Below are 25,477 nucleotides of genomic sequence, written 5' to 3'. Positions count from 1 at the left end.
TAAAAAATATCATGTAGGTATAATCTTTTAATTTAATTAATTTTAAAAGAAATCTTGATGTTTGTGTGTTATATGTGCATATGTTATTAATAATTTTTTTATATAAAAGTGTGCAAGTGCCGCGTGACATTCTATTTAAAGTTTCCTTCCCTTTTTTGTTTTACCCCACAACTTGTTACGGACGGCGTTCTAAAGTTAAAGGACAATGGACAATAATCAAGAATGCTTTGTTTGTGCTGTTTTTCGGTATGATATATATATTTTTAGGATAGGATTGTTGCAACCATACAACAAATTTCTGAAGAATAATATCTTTTGTGTTTGTTTTTTTAATATTGTCATGATAGTGGTTAGGCCGGGATATAAAAAATTTAAACATTTAAAGTGATTGAGAATCTAATTCATAACTTAACAGTGGTTTAGAAGGGGTTAATATAAGCAGCATCGAAAGGCATTTTTTTAGTTTAGCCTCTTAATTTGATTTTTATGAAAAAAATATAAAAAATTTTTTTTGACTATTTCTCTTTAATTTTTTTTGACAGTAAAATAACGGGAAAAATTTAAGATAATTACTTTTAAACAAAAAATCAAGAAAACTTATGTACTAGACGCTATTGGGTATAATATGGGCTTTCTTTTAAAATTGAAATAATGCGATAATATCAAAATCTTGCAAAAGAGATAGTTTTTTAGCATGTCTTTATTGCACTAAATTTTATATTGAATGAGGGGTTAAAGGAAAATGCTCTTTTTTATTACAAAATGGTGATTCTGACTTTTTCTAGTGGTTCAGTCGTATTAAAAATTAATATTGTAATGTCATCTTTTTTATATAAAAGTAATTTTATATAATTATACGACGTAAATTAGTTATTTTTCTGTTATTTAAATTGCGAAAAAAAATGTTTTAGCTAAAATAATCGAGTTCCTATTGGCTAGCCAATAGGATTTGAGGATTGGAGGGGGAGGGGGGTAAAATGAGAATGGGATAAATAATTTTCATCATGGTTTCCAAAATTACTTTTTATTGTTTTTAAAAATATGATAAGTACTCTAACTATATTATTTTTATTTAATTTAACTCCCGCCTTTCACTATAAATTTTTAAATAAAAATGAAAATAAAATATTTTTTTTTTAATTCAAAAGTTGGCCGCTATGATTTGATCAGTTTTTCTGTTGTTCGCTGAATTTTTTCTCTAAACAATAAACAGAGTTGTCAAATTATCTGAGATTAAGATTAAATTACATTTTAATTTTTACACGTAAAAAATAATTTTTTAAAAAATACATTTTTCAATAACGACATTGATTAATAGCATTATTTTATTTTATTTTATAATTAATTGGTAAATCTGGCAACTATGGTGTCAGCTGATATTATGCCTATGATAAATTGATAATTGTCTGCTACAGGCTACAGGCTAAAGCTATGAATGACGTTTTTGAAAACAATATATTCACATTATTTTGTTAATTATTACAAGGAGCGTTGCGGAAGCGTTTAATTTTGGTGCGGCTCCGGCTCCAACCTAACATCAAGAAAAACTCGACATATTTTTTTCCCACGTCTACTTTTGACTTTTGAAGGTTCTAAAAGTAAAATTTTTGATAAAAATGGACTTGAAAAACTGAAAATTATAATTTTTAAAAAATCTCTTTATTTATCTAGTCCGGAGCCGTCTTTTAACTAAAATTACGGCTCCAGCTCCAGCAAAATTTGGCGGCTCCGCAACACTTATTATAAGCAAAATTTGAACGGTTATATCTGTCCATATTCGACAGCTCTTTTTTTTGTGAGAGATGTCAAAATGTTCAACGGCTAGCGAGACATACAGATAGATTAACTTTTACTTTATTATAAGGAATGGCGGCCCTTGGGTTCGTTTGGAGGGGGGAGGGGGGGGGGAGTGAAGTCGAACTCACTCCTCACTCTCAATTGTAGCATCTATTGAGAGCAACTCAATCAGTTTATTACTTATTGGAATCGTAAGATTTACACAATTAAATAAACCTTTAATATAATGTTGAATTTTAGATAAAATTTGTAAACAGGATTTTTTTTTATTTCAGAAGAATAAATGTAACTCAAAAGTAAAAACAACCAACCAACATTTTTATAGAAAAGTAAAGGTAATTAATTCCATTTGTATTATTGGAATTTATAAACTTTCTAGTTCTGGACTGCTCTATACCTTCAAGGAACCGCCAAATTATTATAATTGAACATTATATTAGAATTATTTTAACTTTACTATCCATGGACAGAGTGCATGGCACGAAAGAAAGCAAGTATTGTTAAGCACCTTTAAAGAATCAGCAATTTTAATTTACTTGAAATATAGGATAAAGAAAAGGACATTCTTTTATAGTTGCCTCGCTCATAATACTTTACCTGTTCTAAGAATCTTTATTATTAAAAAAAGTTGTTAAAATGCAAAAAGAAATCAGCAAAGATGTATGGACTTTTTGGTAACGAATATAGAGTTGCAACGCTTTCTAAATCGTATCTAACTGTCAGGAATCACCATGCAAAGTTTGAAATCGATAGGATAATTCTAACATGTCTATTCTAATAACTATATTATACAATAGTTTGTCAAAAAGATTAAAAATAAGCTATAAGCATGTTAAAAATGGACGTACAGTCTTTCTGGTAACAGTTATAGAGTTGCAATGCTTTCTAAACATCATGTTCGAAATTGATTGGACAATTCTAAATGTGTAATAAAACGAAAATAACCATTACGGACAGACGGACCGACCCTAATTTTAGAAAACTTCGCTTTTAAAAATGATAGGATTTTACCAGCTCTGTTAGCCAAACCCTGTAACTAACTCAATTGGTTTTAATCTAATATGTTTTCAATTTGATATCCGCAGAAAGGTGTCTTTAATACGATGCGATAAATAACGAATATAGATTAAATTAAACTTTAGAATTAGATTATACCTACAAAACAAATATCTATCTATCTACATCGTAAAAAACTTATGTGTATTTTTAACTTAAACATAATTTAGGTTTGACGATGGAGCTAGAGATGTAAGAGAACTACGCAAGAACAATCAGTTGGATGGTTTTGATTCCAGAGGAAATATTAATGTGAGTGGTCATTTTATATGCTTTTTTTATACACAAACTAGCAGATATGCTGATATATACCTACCTAATTCAAGTATTTTTCCTTTTTTGTTGGAGTAAATATTGAATTGAGGTACCCATCTAGTTATTAAGTTGATACTTATAAATTAATGGAGGAAGGGGTCATCGTACTCCCAAGTTACACTGGTATCCAAATTTTAAAAAACCACATTATCTCGTTCGTTAGCTTAAAAACTTTTGATCCTATTTTTAATTGTGATCGTTTGGTGTTTAAACTTTTCAACTTTTTCATCAATTTATTGTACATTGTGTTATCTCTTAAGATCCCTGATACTTATTTATGTTAAGATTTTTGGTTAGCCTTAATGGTTTTATCTTGAAAATAAATATTAAGCCAAATTGTTAATATATTTATGTAAAGGGGGAGGCGGGTGTGGCACTACAGGGTGCACCACATAAATCCGGACTTTTTTTTAAATGGCCTGGCCATAGCGCAAAACTACTTGACCAATCAGGATGTTTGACCCCACTATAAAAAGCTTAGGTAATAGGTAATGACCTTTTTGCCCATGAAAATCTTTGAACTATATAGGACGTGTACGCCGTGCTGGCCGTGCATATGTTCAACAAGGCAGATTCGAATTGCGCAGATAAATTACCATTGATTTATGACTTTGGCCTACTTAATCTGACCTCAGCCCATCTGTATGTGAGATGGGCTAATGAAACTTGCTGGATATACTATCAGATACCTAGTGAAAACTCTAGAAAAGACTAGAGCTCTCTAATTCTATCCAAGCTGACTTGGCTGCAGTACTCCGACAAAGTGGATCGTGGTAGATTTTAAGATGTCAAAAACGTCAAAAATCTCGGTTCTTGACTTCAGGGGCCCATATGGAACCTTGAAACTCGTTTCAGACTATGTATTGCACTGAAAACCCTATCTTAATCTTAGTGCCATTTTGAAAAAGGTATAAAACGTTGTTCTAGCTTAATTGTGGCCCAAATGAGAGCTGCCGTGTCAAAAGGTAGCTTTAAAGATAGGTTAATTTGGATCTTGCTGTTACTCACTCCTTAAGGAGATGTGGCCTCTCAGCAGCCCCGATCTTAATCCAATGGACTTTTGGGCCTCGAGCGCCATTAAAGCATGAACCAATACACGCGCCCATACCAAAAAGACCTCTCTTATTGCTTCTATCATGGAGAACTTTTCCTGTTTGAACAGGGACATGGTGACCAGGGTCGGCGGGCGGTTCAGGGGGCGGGTAGGGGCGGTGATTGAGGCTGGCGGCGATTTTATTAGATAATCTAATAGTCATATACCTAGGTTGCTTCCCAGTTTTTAAAATTCAATAAAATCTTTAAAATTGACGATTTTATGTTTATTTGTTTAAAAATAAGAAAAAGTCCGGATTTATGTGGTGCACCCTGTATTTAAAACCAAAACTAAAAGTCTAATGAACTCAACTAAAATAGAGTTAAAGCACTGAAATTTTGCATGGCAGTTGATTTAAAGAGGTACACTGTGGATTCGTGGAACTGTAAAGGAATGTCAACGGAACCGCGGTTTTCACCAAAAACCGCTGTTTTCCGCCATAAATATTTTTTGTCTTTTATTGCCAAATCAGACAATTTTGAATGATCTGAGATAAACTTTTTTTTCATAAAAATTTCACAAGTGTCATGGGAAACGGCGGTTTTGCCGCCGTTTCTTCATAGTTTTACAATGTAGGTACCTAATTAAAGCGACTGTCCTGCCAAATTTTAGTCCAAGTTGATTTCTTTTAATGTTAAGATTTGGATTTTATAAGTGTCACATCCGCCCCCTCCCTTTTCATAATGTAATACATATATTTATAGGTACAAGCCAATTTATTTATCTGCTCGTTATATTTTTCATTCAGAGGAAGTGCAAGGGCAGCTATTGCTTGAATAAAAAAAATGTGAAGATAACTTGCCCATCAAAACTTTATTCAACCAATTACAAATACACAATACTCTTAATTTTCACAAAATTCATTATCCCAGGTATTGGAGGTAACAAACAGGCCAGACACCCTGGAATCCTGACCTTATGAGACCTGGTTGTTTGGAACGTAAGGTCAAATTTTCCCTACCTGACCTGAATGGACGTTACAACATAATCAAGATCCACACAAGAGCTATGTCTGTGGAAAGAGATATTAGGTAGGTTTTAAGTTGCACTTTTGATTTTGTTTCTAATAGCACATAATTAGCAGAGTTGGAGTATAAATTAATATGGTAACCTAATTTTCATAACACTACCTACTCTTATTTCTGGCTTAACTTTTAGTACTAATATTCAGGGAGTAAGGGAGGGGACAATGGATTGAATATTCAATTTTCAAGAGTCTCAGACTATGGGTACTGGCGTAAAGGGAATGTGCACGAATTCAGCAGTTTCTGACTGACTTTGAGGCAATGCCCCGCTAACTAGCTGAGTTAGTTTTGAATATTGCAGACAGAAAAATTTGTTATTCATGGCTGGTTTTAACAAATATTTTTTCCCAAGAAAATGTCATTTCATGTATAGAAACTTTACTGTGATATTTATGTATTAAAAATCTAAGAACCCCTTGAATTTAGGTAGCAGTTAAAAATATATGAGAAGGGTTGACAAATTTCTAAACAAGATTTTTCTAGTGATTAATTACAGAATGTTTACTACATTGTGATCTATTGGCAATTTAATTTTCAATTAAATGATTTTTTTTAGAACTAATTTTGTTTTAATAGTTATTTCTTTTTCGTATTATAAACGGCTTTCCGCGGATATATAATGTACAATTATAAGATTAAAACCATTTTTTTAGCCCCGAGGTGCCGAAGGCACGGGCTAAAAAAACTGGTTTTAATTTTATGATTGTACATTTTATATTCGTAGGAAGCTGGATATAATACGATGCTAGACATAGTTTTTTTTGTATGGATGAGAACCGGTTCCTATCCACCGGATTTGAATGAATACGAGAATAGTTATTTCTCGTATCGTATTATAAACGGCTTTCTGTGGATGTAGAATGTACAATTATAAGATTAAAACTAGTTTTAATCTTATGATTGTACATTTCTATATTCGTAGAAAACTGGATATAATACGATGCTAGACATAGTTTTTTTCGTATTCATGAGAACCGGTTCCTATCCACCGGATTCAAATGAATACAAGAAAAGTTATTTCTCGCATCGTATTATAAACAGCTTTCCACGGATATAAATGTACAATTATAATATTAAAACCAGTTTTTTTAGCCCCGAGGTGCCTAAGGCGCGGGCTAAAAATACTGGTTTTAATCTTATGATTGTACATTTTTTTATTCGTAGAAATCTGGATATAATACGATGCTAGACATAGTTTTTTCGTATGGATGAGAACCGGTTCCTATCCACTGGATTTGAATAAATACGAGAAATTATATTACCATTATCCCTTTACAATTTTGGTCATATTTTCTGGATAAATCTGGTTTTCATTGCTTTTCAGCGAAAACTCTTAAATTGAATTAATTGCCCATTGTCCCCTCCCTTACTCCCTGACTTTTATTACTTTGAGATTTGAGTTATTAACACGTAACAAGTTTTTTTTATACAAAGTACTTTGTGTGGAAGTATCACTGTGGCAATTTTGCAAAAAAAAATAACACTTTTTGGTATGAACTATTTTAATTTTTAGGTGATTTTTAGAGATGTTAGCTCGTCTGTGTGTGCAAACACAATAGGAGGTGAAATCCAAAGTTGTAAAGTTGTGTAAAGAAGATGGCATGTTTGACATTAAATCCATTCGGCATCTCCAGGCTAAAAAAATTGTATTAATCTTATTATTTACAGTTTTATATCCGCAGACAGCTGTTTATAATACAATATGATGAATTATTTTAATATTTGCATTTAAATTTTAGTTTTGTCTCAGATGATTCGAAATTGTCTATTTTGACGAGAAAAGGTAAATAAAAATTCGGCGGGAAATGACGTTTTCGATCTTAGTTGTAGATTCAATTTTTTGTGATATATCTAACATTGTATGTGATAATATACCTCAAAATAGAAATTTGTACCATTTGTCAATGAGATTTAAAAGCTGTAAAAATTCATTGTTCTATAATTTGATCATTATTACCTATAGTATTTTTTTTATTTACCTATGTACCTCAGTCCGATTTTTTTAACATAAATAAATATTTTTTAAACTTAACAGATTTTTTTCATTAAATATTTGTCTTTTTTTAAAGCTTGGCTACACTATACCTAATTCACTTTGTCTGTAGGTAGGTATTTAGGTTTTGTGATTTTCTTTGAGTTTATGCAAATTCTCTTTTCTTTTGTTATGTGAACTGAACATTTCCATTATAACATGCTTCTTCCATCCTATGATTTGACTTCGCTACTTGTAGATGTTGATAATGTAGTTTTTATTACTTTTAGTTTTAATTAGGGTCCGAACTGTCCGTCCGTATGTAATATGTATACCCAGAAAGTTAGCTCTTCACACTTATTCAATTGTCGTATCGATTTAGGAAGCGTAACAAACAACTATATGTATAATCTTTACCAGAAAGACTGTACATCCATTAAAACATAGGGATTTTTACTATTTATAACTCCCTTTGATTCCAATTACGATAAGGTACAATGTTATAAGCAAAGCAGCTCTATATATAAGTCCTAAAAATGTAAATATGTCTATAAGCAGGTTTGCAACAACTCGTGCCACAACATACCAACTATTTTATTTTGGGTGCTTCTCCCTTAGTTTTAGAGATAATTGGGTAAAATCTTTTTAGTTGTGTCACTAATTAACCCAAGTTTTGGTATCTTTAATAAAACCACCGCTCCCGCTGTCCCACTAAAAAATAACAAGGTTTCAAATGATTCCAAATTACCTGATTCGGCGAGAAATGCAATAACAAATTTTTTTTGGCGGCGGCGGAAACCTGCGGTAAATGGCAGGAGCGGCGGTACCGCCGCAGTTATTTATAAAAATATATTTTACTGACCAAACCAAAAAGATTTTGTTTCAATATCTTTAAAAGTACAATAAAAGCACTGAATTTAAGATCTACCTTGATAAAGGAGAATTTGAAAAAAATGACTGAAGTCCCAGGGTTACTTGCAATGGGAAATTTTTAAAAATAACATGGTCGCAAATGATTCCAAATTGCCTAATACAGCGAGAAATGCAATAAAAAAAATTTGGGGCGGCGGCGAATGGTGGTCCAGTCACTGTTTTTTTTAAAGATACCAAAACTTGGGGTTACACAACCAAAAAGATTTTACCCTATTATCTCTAAAACTAAGGGAGTAGCACCCAAAATAAAATTGCTGGCATGTCGTGGCACGAGTCACCATATTTACTTGCTATTTTACTTAGACTTATACATTTATATTATGTTTGTTCAGTTCTGATGCAAGTGTTAATGATTGCTTGTCCTACCATTTCAGAGCTTTGCTTTTATGGATTTTGTCATCTTTGTTGTATTTAGACAAGAAGTGATGGAAGAAAGGACTTTAATTTTAAATGTTATTTCGATATGTTATAGTAATGATTTTGCACGTAAAACGCACACCTGAAAAGAAATATTTAAGGGCTTGCGATGTTGCTGTTCGGATTATATTCAGGACAAATAAAAATGTTAATGATTGCTTAAAGGTTTTCGAAGTAGAAATCAAAAAGTGGTATTATCCTCTCAGGATTTTTACTTTCAATTTTGAATTGATTTGAAGACATTTTTATCAAGAAAATTTCTTATTCCTTAAATCATATTTCTTGCGACACAACCTATTTTTAAGAGATATTATTATCGGAATGCTGATGTAATTATATCAAATTATACCTAATATACCTATGTAAATTTTATTTCTTTTCCCAATGGTGAAATTGTCGTCCAAGATCGGGGAATTGTACCTATGCAATCTTTGGTAAATAAATTCGATCTTAGACAAAGTAAATTTTAGAGTAATTTATAAATTATCATTGCTAAAAAAAACTATATTAAAAAGTAATTCTTAACAGACTTACTGAGATATTAGGATTGTAGAGTCGCCACGCTTTAATTAAAATATTACTTTCTAAATGGTGTATTTATTTCAATCAATAAGTGTATTACATAACAAATACTTAACAATTTAGAATTTAATACACAGCTTTCTGGATATTAAAGTGAGGGGCTGAAGGTATCGGCAAGCAAAACTGGTTTTAATTCTATGATTTTTATCTTAATAGTCGCTGAATATTGTGTGTAATACTATGTTATACATGGTCTTCAGTATTACAGTTTGATAATCCTTATACTAAAGTAACAGGGTGTTTGTGTGTCTGTACCAAGGATCTCGCTAACTGCTGAACCGATCGGGTTCTCCTTAACAGGGTAGCTTCTCATAGGTCTCGGGAAGGTTTATAACTACTTCTTGGGGGGTGGGACACCCCAAACCCCCAAAAATCCCCCCCCCAAAAAAAAATTGTTTGAATTTTGTTTAATTAAAATTAAAAATTTCGCCCCCCCCCCAATTTTGTTTTACTTTTTCTTTTAAAATCTAAAATAAAAAATTTCAAATTGGGTTATTAAATTCGACTCTCTCCTTCTCAAGTGCCCCTAGAGGCCTCTAGGGGCGTAGCCGCTAGTCCTTATAATAAAGTAAAAGGATCTTAGTCTGTGTGTCTGTTTGTTTGTCTGTTTATTTGTACCAAAGGATCTCGCTAAATGCTAAACTGATCGGGTTCTCCTTAACAGGGTAGCTTCTCATAGGTCCCAGGAAGATTTATAACTTTTCTTGGGGGGTGGAACACCCCTAACCCTCCCCCCCCCCCAAAAAAATGAAAAATAACCCCTCCAAAAAAAAAAATTTCCACCTTCAAAATTTTTTTTAATAGGTAGGTACTTTCTCTTAAAATCTAAAATAAGAAATTGGGTTATCAAATTCGACTCCTCCCTCCTCAAGTGCCCTAGGGGCCTCTAGGTGCGTAGCCGCTAGTATATTATATATATGAAGTAGCTGTGCAACTAAATAAAAAATTCAACAAAAAAACTATCACGAGAGCATTACATAATTGAACATGAATTCACAGGAATAAAGGAACAAGACAATATAAAGAATTAAAGAAAGAGCTCAAATTAAGGGGGGGGGGGGGGGGGTTGATGCAACCATTTTGTAATCAATGCGCATATGTCGCTTAGAATTCGAATTTTGTTATGAAACTTGGCATGCGTAATCTTTGGTAGATCTATTTTCCCTAATTTAAACAAAAAGTTGTAGAAGTAACCGATAGCGGCTTCGTGTTTAATGATGCCAATTACCATTTTTTTTTCAATTTCTAGTAGCAGTCGCTACCGGCTAGAACAAGATGTAAACGGCTAGGAGAGGCCAAGAGTATGATGTTTAGATAGGGCTTGTGACATTTTTATGGGAAAATAGCCGAAAACGGCCTAACGGCTGAGCCGACAGCCTTTACTTTTGCAACTTTTTGTTCAATTTAGTGAAAAGAGACCTACATAGGATTTTCATAACGAAATTCGGATTCTAAGTGCCATTTGCAAATTAATTACGAAATGGTTGCATTTAAAATCCCCCCTTTACACACCTTTACTTCCCATAAAAATTATTATCCACTTTAAGGTGGGTAAGATTAGATTAATATTAATTGTACTTAAAAAAAAAAAAAAAATTTGGGAACCTAATAGAATCTTAATTGAATTTTACAAACCATAGGTGTCAAAACTTAATTTAAATCTACAAAGGAGCAATTTTGTATATTGAAATTGTGGTTGTACATAAATTTTTCGTCGATTGTCCTAACCCGTAATATACCTGGGTACTTTTATTAAAATATTTTTTAAAATCACAATGAAAGATTGATCTACAACCTAATGTATTTGTCTACTCAAAAGGAAAAAGTAAAGAATAACATCAGCGGTTTCCCCTAAAAGCGCCTAGTCAAGCACAGATTATCGCCAACCCCCTTCCCCTACTTTGAAGTAAATTGGAAAAAAGGGGGGTTGATTTTTCGTTTGTTTAGGTCAGGTTAAGTTATATTGGATACTGTATTCCCGTAGTAGGGTAAAGTCATGGGAATACATGCAGGCACTTTTAGGGAAAGCACCGATAAAGCAATTGACATTAATCAAGGAAAGCAAGGAAGAAACGATAAGGGGTAGTTGCACAAAGTGCATTTAAACTTGAATTTATTGAACTGCATATTTTTTTATGTTCAATAGTTTAAACTACCTACATCTTTATGATCTATAGGTATTTGAAAGAATTTAAATTTTCTACAAGGTAGTTTTAAAAATATCAAGACTTGAAAATCATATTTTTTGGATTTTTGCATTTTAAATGGCTGTCCTGTATTCACAAAAACATTCTGATGACTATTTTGATGGTGTCTAATTGATTGCTATTTATTGTAATAAAAAATTAATTATGTTAGATGATATTCTTGTAATTTTTGCTTGCAATCAATCTTGTCAAATGCACTTCATGCAAGTATCCCTTCAATGGAAATATACAAACGTCATTTGATTTAAATCAGTTTTTAGCGAAAAGAAAAAAGAACATTTTAACAAATAACTACTGCTTTGGGTAGGTGTTCGTCCCGGTGTCCCCGCATTTGGTCCCATTTTCCTGTGTAGTCAGCACATTCTTGCCAAAGTTTTTCTAGATTGGTGGGCAGGTGAATGATGAGTAAGGTTATCCTATTGACATTCCTGAAAGTAAAGATATTGATCAGGTTGTACAAACTATCAGTGTATAAAAAAAGCAGACTAGACCATAAAAAATGCATTTAAATCTTAATTGATCGAGTTAGATTTAAGTGCAATAATATGAAAAGAATTTTCACTAGTTTTAAGTTCAAAAATTGGTTTTAAATACCTAACAACTTATCATTTGAAATTACTCTTAATAATATTGATTAGGTACTTTATCTGACCCCTGACTATAAATCCAAGCTACTTACATCTATTTTTTCATTCTTTTAAATTGACCAAAAATCTCTACTTCATTTGTCCATTCATTCGGTGTCTACCGTTTTTAGCTATTGAATGCTGCCCGTCTATCTATCTATCTAAAAACTTACTTAACAGTCCCATTGACAAGTCCCACACAGAGTCTCAACACCTCGCTCTTGTCTCCTCTGGCGGCTTGACCGCCGACTACAGCTGTACCTCATTCAGACCTTTGCCACCGCCTTAAGGTTGTTCGTTGTCAACAACATCAGCCTAAAAAACACAGAAAAAATAAGTTTAGTATCTTTGGTAAAGGGAAAGTTGCATGAAGTGCAAAAAATGATTTCGAGCAGAAGTTACGAGTATACCATAAAACATATATAACTTTGTATTACAATAAATTAGGGTTGGCAATCCAATCTGGAATCTGTTCAATTTATGGAAATATTTGAATCCGCAATCCGTTATTTTAATAGCGGATTCGGATGTTAATTGTTAAGCTAAAATCAGCATCTTGAGTTTTTTTGTCTAAATATATATTTTAATTTTTAACAAAGTTAGGTTAGGTTGAGTAAGGGTTAGCAAATGGGCGATGTAGGGTCTAGAAATAGGAGAAAAGCTTTTGTAAAAGTATGAAAAAACGCTGCTTTAGATTCTTCCCAGTACCCGATAAAATTTAATTCCCTAATTTATTTTAAAAGGGGCCTTTTAAAATATTGCTAGAATCCGAGATCTGAAGATCTGGAATCCGTCAAAAAAAAAATCCGGAATCCACGGATTGATCTGTTTCATTTTTGGGCGGATTTTTGTAAGCATTCGAATCCAAATCAGGTCCAAAAATTGGACGGATTGCCAACCCTACAATAAATACCAAACAATAAGATATCACAAAAATAGTCAATGTGCTGTTTTGTGAAAATAAGCCAACTATATCCATTGTATATATCACAAGAATACGATTTTCATTTCTTGATATTATTAAAACTACATGGTAGAAATTAAAATGTAGTTCAAACTATTAAAAAGGGAAAAATTAGCAGTTCACTAAATTTAAGTTTAAATGCATTTCGTGCAACTACCCCTTTAGTTATTTTAATATGTGTTTTTTTGTTTTAAATAAAGACTTTTTGCAAGACCTTTTTTCTTTTGAAATGAATTTATTAGTCCCAGTGTAGTATTTATATATTATTATATACAAGTAATAGGGTGTAAGTCTGTATGTCTGTATCTTGATAAATACTGGACAGAGAAGGATTTTCTGTACAGTAAAATTTATCATAGGTCCAGGTAAGGTTTAAGGTTTGTAACTTTGTTAAAGCAAATAACCCCAAAAAAGAGTTAAAGCACTGAAATTAGGCATAGCATTTGCTTTTTCCGTGGGGAGACGGCGGCAGAACTGCTGTTTTTGCCGAAAACCGCCGTAAATTTTTGTCTTATTTCAAAAACTGCCATTTAGATAATTTTTAACCTTCTGAGAGAAACTTTTTTTGTTCAGTTCCAAATTCTTTAAAACAACAGCCATGCCAAAGGGATCTATCCACGAACGAGAGCAAGTGATTCTAAGCACCTTCCAGCATTTATCCATAGTATTTTTTTAGTGAATATACTAGGTTTAAGTTTATTATTTGGTTTATCGACTAAAAAGTTAGGTATCACCATGGTTTTATATAGGGTTGGCAATCCGTATCTGAATCTGGGATCCGGAATCCGCCTAATTTTTTGGCCAATTTTGGAATCTGAATCCGGAAACCGTTTTTAAATAGCGGATTCGGATTCTTAATCCTTATACTAAAGTAACAGGATGTCTGTTTGTCTGTGTGTTTGTACCAAAGGATCTCACTAACCGCTGAACCGATCGGGTTCTCCATAACAGGGTAGCTTCTCATAGGTCCAGGGAAGGTTTTCAACTATTTTGGGGAGGGTACCACCACCCTCCCAAGAGAAATCGCCCCTAGAAAAAATAACCCTCCCCAAAAAGAGACTTGAACGAAGCATAAACCAATTATTTCTCTAATTAGATATTTCAAATAAAAAAAAAACATTCAAAGTGCCACTAGAGGCCTCTAGGGGCGAAGCCGCTAGTTGGTAGACTAAAATTAGAGCCTAGAGTTTTTAATACTTGTCATTATTATCATCTATAACACAAAGTAGAATGATGTCTGTCCGTCCGCCTGTGTGTCTGTCTGTCCATCCCTTAAGATCTTGGTAACCACTGAACCGATCGGATTCTACTTTTCAGGGTATATACCTATTGGTCCTGTGGTGGTTTTAAGCTATTTTCTTGGAGGATGGTACACCCCCAACCCCCCCTCTCACAAAAAAATTTTTTTTTGTTTATTGGGGAAGTTGGTTCACAGCTCCTAGAGGCTGGGGGCAAAGCCGCTAGGTATATATAACATCTTTTAAAATTTTGTTCGATTCTCGGAAGTGAATTATAGAAAACACCAAGAACGTTAATTTTTAGGACATATGTAGCAATTAAATTTTCAATTTTTTAAAAAGCCTTTTAAAATATTGCTAGAATCTGGAATCCACGAGAATCCACTATTTTTTTGGACGGATTCTTGTAAGAATCCAAATCCGGTCCAAAAATTTGACGGATTGCCATCCCTAGTTTTATATGAAAAAAAATTTAAAAGCAAAGCATTTTTGGTGCAATATTATCAAATGTTTTGATGTTTCAAACTGCTTTTTAAAGCTTTTACACAAAAGTATATTATTTTGATTAAAAATGTTTATGTAGAAAAAGGGTTGGTACCATGTAATATTGTAAACAGTTTAATCTAAGTACTTTTGCAATTTACAGCATTTAATGCTTTTCTGCCGTGTTATTTTATTTTGTCCTTTGAACTCAAAAAGCATTTGATGATATTGGATCAAAAAACGATTTACATTTTAAAGTTTTTTTCATATAAAACCATGGTAAAACCAAACTTTTTAGTTGATAACTAGTATATTCACTAAAAAAATACTAAGGATCAATGCTGGAAGGTGCTTAGAATCACTTGCTCCCGTATGTGGATAGTTCCCTTTCATTGATGTAAACCTTTTTTAAAGTTGAGTTGTCGTTTAGTTTCAAAAAGTACACGACCGCCCCCTCCCATTTAAAAAAAATTAGGTATACCTATCTTGCCAAATTTCATTACATAATTTTCATTCTAAGTGCTATTTCCCTTATGTTTCCACCAAAATTGGAATATTTGGAACTAAAAATTAAATAGGTATATTTAATATTTCATTCATACTAATAGCGGTATACAACATTTCTTATGAAAAAATTAAATTAAGCAAAACTACAATTTACTTTATTACTAACTAGAGGCGAAGCCCCTAGAACTTCTAGGGATACTTAAAGGGCGAATATAGGTTGGATATGATATGAGCTTATATCAAAGGTGCAAGTATATACATTATGAATAACTCAAGCATATAAAGATATTCCATTGGATAAGGCCGTTATAGCTAAAAACCTAGCCAAGTTGGGCCAATTTGTGATGTCAGAGGAGTGGTTCCCTAACATATTCAAATACCCATATTCACAACACGATGCGTGTAGAGTATGCCTAAATACTGTTGTTATTTTGCTGTACAAATAAATGAGAAAAAGGTTTCGGGAATTAATCAGGGGTAAATATACCCTCCTTCTATCTTCATACAAAATATATAAAGTAAAATATTTAAAAGTTAAAAAAACATCAAATAATGTAAAAAGTAAAAAAAAAATAATCAATAAAATTTTCTTGGAGGAAGAATGATTTCAAATCCCTGTTTTTTTGCAGCCGTGTGTGTGTGTGTTGAAAAAGCGTAATTAAGGGTGTTTATATCATCTAGATTTAATCAATTATCTTTGTACAGAAAATAAACTTTAAGACGTATTATTTACCCTAGTCAATATTCCTAACTCACTTGTACGCAAATTATTTCTACGCTTTTTAAAAATTGAAAAAAATAGTACATAATTAAAGAAAATAAACATTTAAACTATCATTTAAGATGCATGCCAATAAAATAATCAATTAAACTTAAGAAAACTAGTCAAAAAAAGTCTTGTAAAGGGCTAAAATAAACGATTTTGTAGGCCATCTGATTTATCATATGTTCAATTGAAACAGAAAATTGCAAAATCTACTTAAGGATTTTTTTGAATTTTTAAATTTGGCATAGATATTCTAAAACTATGTAATGGCACCTTTGATATAAGCTCATATCATATCAAACCTATATTCGCCCTTTAAGGTTAGAGGGGAAATTCGACCCGGCTACCTCCATCTTTCAATTTGAGTTTTAAAAAGAAAATACCTAGTTTATTTAATTGGGAGGGTGAAGATACACTCCCCAATTATAGGTAAAAACCTTCCCTGGACCTGTAACAAAATTTATTGTAAGGGAGAACAATATCAGTTCAGCAGTTAGCAAGATCCTTCGCTAAAGACAAAAAAATACTTTATATAATAGGATTACTACGCAAGCATCCAAAAACAGTACCTGCATCTGGATGTGCATCTTCTGGGCGCTGTACTATGCCTGGCTTTCTGACTGGGTCAGCTAAATAGAAAGAAAAGTATGGCTACATTTAGTAAATTTAGTGAATTAATGCATTGGTAGCAAGTTTAATAGATGAACCATTCATGTATCCTATATCAAAAAAAAAAAATCAATGACCCATTGGAGAAAAAAAGCACGAAGTGCATTTAAAGAGTTAAGGTACTTTGAGTAGTGTACTTTAATATGCCTTAGTAGAATATATTAGGCATTGTTTAGATATGATTATGTGTAAAAGAATTTTTAACTTTGACCTGACTAAACTTTTTTTATTTGACAATAATTCACAAGAGTTATATAAAAATGAACCGAGGTTTCCTTAGGGCAAGTTCTCTAAAGTTAAAGAACATAAAAAATAACATCCGGTTCTTCATAGGACAGTTTTTCTATGGATAGGTACTTTTAAAAAATAAAGAAAACCATCTGGTTTCCTGACGATATACACATTATCTCCACAAACTAACTAACCATACAATATAAACATATTTATATATATACTCCTTTGTAAGTTTTACATCAATATTACAAAAAAATACATATCATAGAATACTCTTGTACCTAATTATTTTGTTGTATAAAAAGTTAAAAGCTCTAGGTATTAAGGGGGGGGGGGGGGGGGGGGCGTAATGACATAAGCTCTTAAACCGTGAGCAAAATGGTCTAAATATTGAGCTAGACCCTTCAAACTTGGTATATTAGCTTAGTCCTATAGGTATTACATCTAAATGGCAAAAAAATCCAAAAATTTTTATTTTTAGGTTAGGTTAGGTAAGAAAAACCCTGCGGAAATAGGGTTTTTAGGCTTTTTTTGGTCTATTTTGATGTGGAAACTTGCCTTAAATTGTTTTTTCTTAGGGTTTTAACTTAAATACACTGTATCTATTCATATGGACATTATTTAAGATGATTCAGCAAGTCGGGGACCGACCCCAGGGGGCTAGGTGGGTGGCCCGCAGGGGTTAAGTTCATTTTTCCCAATATATTTGTTGTGATACATCAAATAATAGGTTTTTTAGGTCAAGGAACTCAAATTCAGAGCTAAAATAAGCATTAGACTAATCTGAAGCTAGCCCCAGCGGGCTAGGTTGGTGGCCCGCAGGGGTTAAGTGCATTTTTTCTAATATATATCTTGTTATATATCAAACTATAGGTTTTTTAGGTCAAGAAACTCAAATTCTGAGCGAAAATTAGCATTAGACTGACCTGAAGCTAACCCCCCCGGGCTAGGTTGATTTTCTGCAGTTTTAAAGAGCATTTACCTAACCTAACCTAGAAACTTACTTATATTTTCACAGGTTTTTTTCTTGAATAATCTGTGTCTATTAATGAGGACTTTATTTAAGATGATCCAGCAAGTCGGGGACCGACCCCAGCGGGCTAGGTGGGTGGCCCGCAGGGGTTAAGTGCATTTTCCCAATATATATGTTGCGATACATTAAATTATAGGTTTTTTAGGTCAGTTAACTCAAATTCAGAGCTAGAATTAGCATAAGACTAATCTGAAACTAGCCCCAGCGGGCTAGGTTGGTGGCCCGCAGGGGTTAAATGCATTATTTCCAATATAGATCTTGTTGCAAGTTAGGGACTGACCCCAGCGGGCTAGGTGGGTGGCCCACAGGGGTGTAGTGTAGTGTGTTGTCATACATCAAATTATAGGTTTTTTATGTCAAGAAACTCAAATTCAGAGCTATTTTAAGCATTAGACTGACCTAGGGCTAACCCCTGCGGATTAGGTGGGTGGCCTGCAGAGGTTAATTTTCCAAATTATGTGTTGTTATACATCAAACTATAGGTTTTTAAAGTCAATTTGGAGCAAAAAACACAATAGAAACCTGATGCTAGTTTTTTCGTGGTATATGGTATACATTAAATTAAAAAATTGTATCCTATTAGCACATTAAATTCTTCCACCACTAACATTGTACTATCAAAATTGAAATTCTTTCAAATATATGCCATATAAATGTAGTTTAACCAATTAACCAGGAAAAAATATGCAGTTCACTAAATTAAGTTCAAATGCATTTCGTGAAACTACCCCTTTGAATTTCTGGACCTAAAAAACCTATAATTTTATGTATGACAACTAAAAATGCACCTAGCCTGCTGGGGTCTTAAATCTTAAATAATGTTCTAATAAATAGACACAGTTTATTCCAGAAAAAAACCATAAAAAAAGTAAGGTTCTAGGTTAGGTTAGGTAAATGCACTTAAGACTTGCAGGCAACCCACCTAGCCCGCTGGGGCTAGCTTCTGATTAGTCTGATGCTTTTATTAGCTGTAAATTTGAGCTTCTTCACCTTAAAAACCTATAGTTGGATGTATGACAACACATACTTTTTAAAAAAATGCATTTAACCCCTGAGGGACACCCACCTAGCCCGCTGGGGTCGGTCTTCGACTTGCTGGATCATCTGAAATAAGGTCCTCATGAATGGACAGTTTATTTGAAAAAAAACATAAAAAAAATTTTAAATGTAAGTTTCTAGGTTAGGTTAGGTAAAATGCACTTAAGCCCTGTGGGCTACCTATCTAGCCCGCTTGGGTTAGCTTCAGATTAGTCTAATGCTTATTTCAGCTCTGAATTTGAGTTCTTTGACCTAAAAAATATATAATTGAATTTATCACAACATATATATTGGGAAAAATGCACTTAACCCATGCAGGCCACCCACCTAGCCCGCTGGGGTCGGTCTTCGACTTGCTGAATCATCTGAAATAAGGTCCTCATGGAATGGACAGTTTATTCTAGAAAAAAACCCTAAAAAAATAATAAATGTAAGTTTCTAGGTATCTTAGGTAAAATGCACTTAAGCCCTGTGGGCAACCCAGCTAGCCCGCTGGGGTTAGCTTTAGATTATTCTAATGCTTTTTTTAGCTCTGAATTTGAGTTCTTTGACCTAAAAAACATATCATTTGATGTATCACATCATATATATTGGGGAAAATGCATTTAACCCCTGTGGGCCACCCACCTAGCCTGCTGGGGTCGGTCCCCGACTTGCTGGATCATCTTAAATAAAGTCTTCATTAATAGACACAGTTTATTCAAGAAAAAAACCTGTAAAAATATGAGTAAGTTTCTAGGTTAGTTTAGGTAAATGCTCTTAAGCCCTGCAGAAAACCAACCTAGCCCGGGGGAGAGTTTCTTGACCTAAAAAACCTATAGTTTGATATATAACAAGATATATATTAGAAAAAATGCACTTAACCCCTGCGGGCCACCAACCTAGCCCGCTGGGGCTGGCTTCAGATTAGTCTAATGCTTATTTTAGCTCTGAATTTGAGTTCCTTGACCTAAAAAACCTATTATTTGATGTATCACAACAAATATATTGGGAAAAATGAACTTAACCCCTGCGGGCCACCCACCTAGCCCCCCGGGGTTGGTCCCCGACTTGCTGAATCATCTTTAAAAATGTCCATATGAATAGATACAGTGTATTTAAGTTAAAACCCTAAGAAAAAACAATTTAAGGCAAGTTTTCACATCAAAATAGACCAAAAAAAGCCTAAAAACCCTATTTCCGTAGGGTTTTTCTTACCTAACCTAACCTAAAAATAAAATTTTTTGGATTTTTTTGCCATTTAGATGTAATACCTATAGGACTAGGCTTATATACCAAGTTTGAAGGGTCTAGCTCAATATTTAGACCATTTTGCTCACGGTTTAAGAGCTTATGTCATTACGCCCCCCCCCCCCCCTTAGTAAATGCGATCAAAAGTTGTATTTTTGACAAAAAAGATTTTGCCATAGGTAGGTATATAACATGTAAAAAGTTTGAAAATAAAAATGAAAAAGTCATTTTTTTAGGAAAATCCCTGGCCAAATCTTTTAATTTTAATCAATAACTTTATATTATGCATTACTATATTATTTTAAAAAGAAAAAAATTAACAATATTTTTTAAAATGCACTTCATGCAACTATCCCTTTAAAAAAAACGATGATTATGTTTTATTACTAATACTGCATATAGGCATTAATTAGGGCATACATTGACTTTACATAAGGGGAGGGGTGGTAAACGGTGCCGTTTATTTGTAATCTGTGAGTAAAATGGACAAAATATGGAGGTAGATTTTGAAACTTGGTACATAAGTCTTGTGCAATACGTACTAATTGTAAATAAAAAAATTCTTTATATTAGGTTAGGCAGGGTGTCGGAGCCGTTTAATTTTGATGCGGCTCCGGCTCCTACCTTAAAATTAATATATCAATTTTTTTTCATTATTGAATTTGATAAAATAAAATAAAAATATAAAATATTTTGCTTTTATTTGATTAAAGCTATATAAAAGTAGAAGGATGTGTGTCTATTTTTTAAGTAACAATAGTTTTTCAGTTTATTATATGGAAATAGACCGTTGCCAAATTATATTATTACTTTAAAAAAACACTTTTAGCTAATCTTGAGCCGGAGCCGTTTTTAACAAAAAATACGTCTCCGGATCCGGCTCCACCAAATATGTTGCTGCTCCCGGCTCCGGCTCTGGCTACGAAACACTTTAGAAAAAAAAACACTTAACCCCTGTAGGCATCTCCCTTATCCCTATGGGGTTGGCCTCCGATTTGCCAAATTATTTTAATTAATGTCCTTAAGAATAGACACAGTGTTTTCGAGAAGAAAAAAAAACAATTAAAGTAGGTAAGTCTCTACACAAAAATAGACCAAAAAGCCTAGAAAACCCATTTCCGCAGGGTTCTTCTTACCAAACCTAACCTAAAAAATGGACTTTTTTTAATTTAGATCTAGTACCTAATAGACTAGGCATATGCACCAAGTTACAAGAATCTAGCTCAATATTTAGCCCATTTTGATCACGGTTTCCGAACAGAATGAACGTAGTAACCCCTCCACCCCCCTTAAATATTACTTTCAGACAAATAAATGAGAAATTGACATGATACACAATTGTTTAGGAGTTTTGTTTAACAATAACAATATTTAAACAAGCGTCCTTATTTAATACAACTAGCGGTTACGCCCCTAGAAGACTCTAGGGGCACTACACTGGTAGGAGAAGGAAAAGTCGACCTCATCCTATTATAAATTTGAGTTTCCAAAGAGTTATAAAAATTATTTTGGGGGGAGAGGGGGGTTAAGACACCCTCTCAAAAAATAGTTTAAAACCTTCCCAGGACCTATAAGAAGCTTCTCTGTAAAGGAGAACAATATCGGTTCAGCGGTTAGCGAGATCCTTCGGGACAGACAAAAAACGCTTACTACTTTATATAATAGGAAAATAGGAGAAACAGATATGTAGATGGAATGAAAGAGTAGAATAGCAACATAAAAGTAACATTTTCGAATACTATTTTTTTAATATTATTAAAATCTAGAGAACCACAGAGTCCAGAAACTCGTGGTACCCATGATTATTTTTATATATGGGCACCTGAGAACTAATAGAGTAGCCATTAAGTTACTAAGTATACAAAGCTATTAGCTTTTGATGTTAGATTAAAATACAAATATCTTGTTTATCTATCAAAATTTCCTTGAATTTAAAAAGACAAGAAATGGTAGGTAAATAAAGTTATGAAACCTAGAATTAAACAGTAACCCTTTAATCTTCTTTAAATGCGTGCGACAATTTTACAATAGTATTGACTTACTGCCGGGTTTCATAGTTTAGAGCTAAAAGTTTAGTTCTAATATTGTCTTGATATAAAAATTTGAAGAAGTGTGAAAAGTTAAAATAGTAATTATGCAATATATTTAGTTACAAAAGTATTCATTTTCGATAAGAAATGTATATTTAGCAAAAGGAGTAAATTGTAATAATGTAAACAGTTTGATTAATGTACTTCTGCATTTAACAGCATTTGATGTAATAAAAAACAAAAAGTACTTCAATTAGCAGCTGGAATCACTTTAGAGCTTATTCGTGCATTGTCTCCTTTTTTATCAGCCTATATACCTACAATAACTGACGAATTAGATTCATCTAAATCTAATTTAAAAGAGTTTTTTGTTGATTGCAAAATATGCTAATTGAAAGAGTAGGTATTTTATCTAATAATTACTTACATCTATAAGGGTTCAAAGAAGCAAACGCGTCGTAATCCATTTTTACTTTCTGAAAAAAAAGTACCTATCAATCAAACCTTATAAATTTTAAAATATCATTCAGTAGGTAAAATATTGCAAATGTCTTGACATATTTCAATAACCAAATCATAAACAATTCACTATATGCTATTTGAATGAAAAAAAATAAAAAAAATTCACAACCAAACTATGTATATCAAAAGCAACGTCAACAAGCATACGAACAGTTGTTTATTTACATTTTACATATTTACCGGGCAATCAGCTGTCTTTGTGAATGTGTGTGTGTGTGCGTGTGTGTGTGCGTGTGTTTAGACAGGCCAATACGGACGGAATCAGAGATGTGTAGATATGTGAAATATGCGTTATAAGCGGTTTGAATAGCTTGGTCTGTATTGAAGACCAAAAAAATTTAGAATTTTTTGGCTTCATTTTTTTTCAAAAACTATATTCCTGTTATGCTAAAATTTATAATTTAAGCATAAATCTGTAGACATTTGTATTGTTTATAGGTTCTGTTAAATCTTTTTTTTATTTTTCTTCCCAAAAACGAGAAAATTATGTTTTAAAAATCATCTATTAGGGCAAGAAGTCTATAAGCAAAGTAAGAATATTAAAAATCTATCTCCTATATACCTAATAAAGGAAACTGAATATAAATTGCACTTTTAAATAGCCGTTTTATTGCTGCACAGTCTCTATTACCTCGATTTTTAATTTTCATCCTATATCAAGAAAATTATTTTTTAAACAACGCTTCCTTAACCACCATTTTTTGATCAAGAATATTGGTGCTAAAAATGAAATCTATTAATTTTTCTATAAAAAAACTTATGGGATTACAAAAATGTAAGTGGTCAATGTTATTGTATTAAGCTAAAGCTTCTACATGGGTTCTACAAGAACCATATTAGCTACCTATACCCTTTAATAAATAATTTCTATTGGGATATCGCAAAAATCTTCTTATGTTTTATAAATAAAAAAGCTATATAACTTTTTATACCAAATTATACAAATTACTTTATGTTTAAATTTCTCCATAAAAATGTCTTTGGTTGTTAGTAATTTTTCCAATCAAGTTGTCCCCCCACCCCAACCCCCTCGGTAGTGGTTATATACATAAAGAAAACGTTGTATCATCTTTTTCATTGTTTTCGGGGAGGGGGGGGGGGGGGGGGTATAAAACATTGACGATGATTTTATTTTTAAAACTTTTATATTTGAACCACTAGTTTTAATACAGATGGGTAATTTTGTGCTTCATTATTGTGGATACACAATTGGCAATTGTCTTATCCCTTAAGATCCCTGATTCCCCTTTTATATTTACTTTTAATCGAGCTATTGGGAATGCCACCACAGCCTAAAGCTTTATCTCGTCAAAATGGCGACTATGTGTAACGGACGGACGTTTGAACTTACTTTAGGTAGAGAAGTTGTGTTTTAAATTTCAGGCAAACGGATAACTTTATTTGGTAGCTGTTTGTTTTTTGGCATTTATTTTATACATGGTTTGTGGGCTGTTTTTCATATATTTTTATTTCTTTTAGGATACCACAGATACATCGGACGAACCCCACGGACCCCCTTGTTCCCGCAAACAAACTCAAGCAGGGCTGCGACAATTCGCTGGTTTGACGCCAATTATGAAGTGGGAACCGTCTGCAAGAAAATTACGCCGACCGCTGCTCTGAGACACGCCTGGCACGAAGGTACGAAACTAAATAAACGCAGGGCGGAGGGGACACTGGGCAGATTACTTAACTGGTTCCTAATATTCTATAATAACACTTTCATAACTTACAACTTTGGAGGCTTTTATTGAATTTTGATAGGTTAGTTTCTTAAAGTTGTTAGTTTTAACCACTAGGTTATTGTTATTTACAGAAGAGGTAATTTTTTTGTATCATTCAAACAATCTTCCTCTTTAAAATGCATATACAGTAGTTGTCCCCCCATCCACTATCAGTTTTCGATAGCCTGATATCTAGTTGCCGAATGTGTACGCAGTTTCCTGGGTGTTTCCTCATCCTAGCTCAATATTTACTACTAGCTACAAATCTCCAAACTTCCCTTAAAAAAATCAAAATTTGAATGTATAAACGATTTATACATTATACATTTGAATTTTTTAAATTTTGATTTTTTTTTGAAGTTTGAAGCTTTTTTAGCTAGTAGTAAATATTGAGCTAGGATGAGGAAACACTCAGGAAACTGCGTACACATTCGGCAACTAGATATCAGGCTATCCAGTTTTCTCGTTATCAAGAAACACTCCCAAAAAAAGTGTTTGGTGGAGTTTAGTTGTTTTTTTTAAGGACGATTTATCTTGGGGGGGGGGGGAGGAGTCGTATCCATTTCCAAAATAATCATAGACTTTCCCAGGACGTATAAAAAGCTTCACTGTAATTGAGAACCCTATCGGTCCCGGGGCTAGCATTACCCTTTGATGCAAACAGATAGATAGAGATCCTGTTACTTTCATATCAATGATAAACAAACTAACGTAAGTCATAAATTTTAAAACAATGATGTGCTTAGGTTTATTTTCGTTTTATTTTTTTTATCTTTTAAGGAAAAATTTTGTGACTGACTGATGAAGAAGAGACCAAGCTAGAAAAAAAAGAGAGAGAAAACGTCCAGTCAAAAACCGCTAGACCACCGGCGGCCTATACCGCCTCGAGATGAGATGACGGCGAATTAACGACAGGAGGGGTGGCATGTGCCTCAGTTGTAAATAAACGTCCACAAAAAAAAAAATAAAGTTACAACAAAAAAATCAAACAAAAAAGAATTGTAACTAGACAAAAT

General features: G+C 33.0%; 4 long non-coding RNA genes across 4 annotated transcripts; 2 read left to right on the top strand and 2 right to left on the bottom strand.

Moving 5' to 3' along the window:
* The first annotated feature begins 101 nt into the window (after window positions 1-101).
* On the top strand, window positions 102-25,426 carry LOC145311990 (uncharacterized). Its single transcript, XR_013876865.1, has 3 exons — window positions 102-246; window positions 24,217-24,378; window positions 25,242-25,426. It is a non-coding gene; the product is annotated as an uncharacterized LOC145311990 (long non-coding RNA).
* LOC145311991 (uncharacterized) lies at window positions 1,999-7,318 on the top strand. The gene is made up of 4 exons (XR_013876866.1): window positions 1,999-2,132; window positions 3,024-3,105; window positions 5,134-5,292; window positions 6,800-7,318. It is a non-coding gene; the product is annotated as an uncharacterized LOC145311991 (long non-coding RNA).
* Window positions 9,190-10,245, bottom strand: LOC145311993 (uncharacterized). The gene is made up of 2 exons (XR_013876869.1): window positions 10,126-10,245; window positions 9,190-9,240 (listed from the first exon to the last, which is right to left on the bottom strand). It is a non-coding gene; the product is annotated as an uncharacterized LOC145311993 (long non-coding RNA).
* Window positions 10,424-22,713, bottom strand: LOC145311992 (uncharacterized). The gene is made up of 4 exons (XR_013876868.1): window positions 22,643-22,713; window positions 16,551-16,610; window positions 12,197-12,338; window positions 10,424-11,825 (listed from the first exon to the last, which is right to left on the bottom strand). It is a non-coding gene; the product is annotated as an uncharacterized LOC145311992 (long non-coding RNA).
* Window positions 25,427-25,477: the final 51 nt, after the last annotated feature.

This window comes from Acartia tonsa, chromosome 2, assembly GCF_053477335.1.
Source record: "Acartia tonsa isolate MP-2025a chromosome 2, ASM5347733v1, whole genome shotgun sequence".
NCBI lineage: Eukaryota > Metazoa > Arthropoda > Copepoda > Calanoida > Acartiidae > Acartia > Acartia tonsa.
Note: the sequence above shows the minus strand (reverse complement) of the source record. Positions and strands in the feature narration are given on the sequence as shown.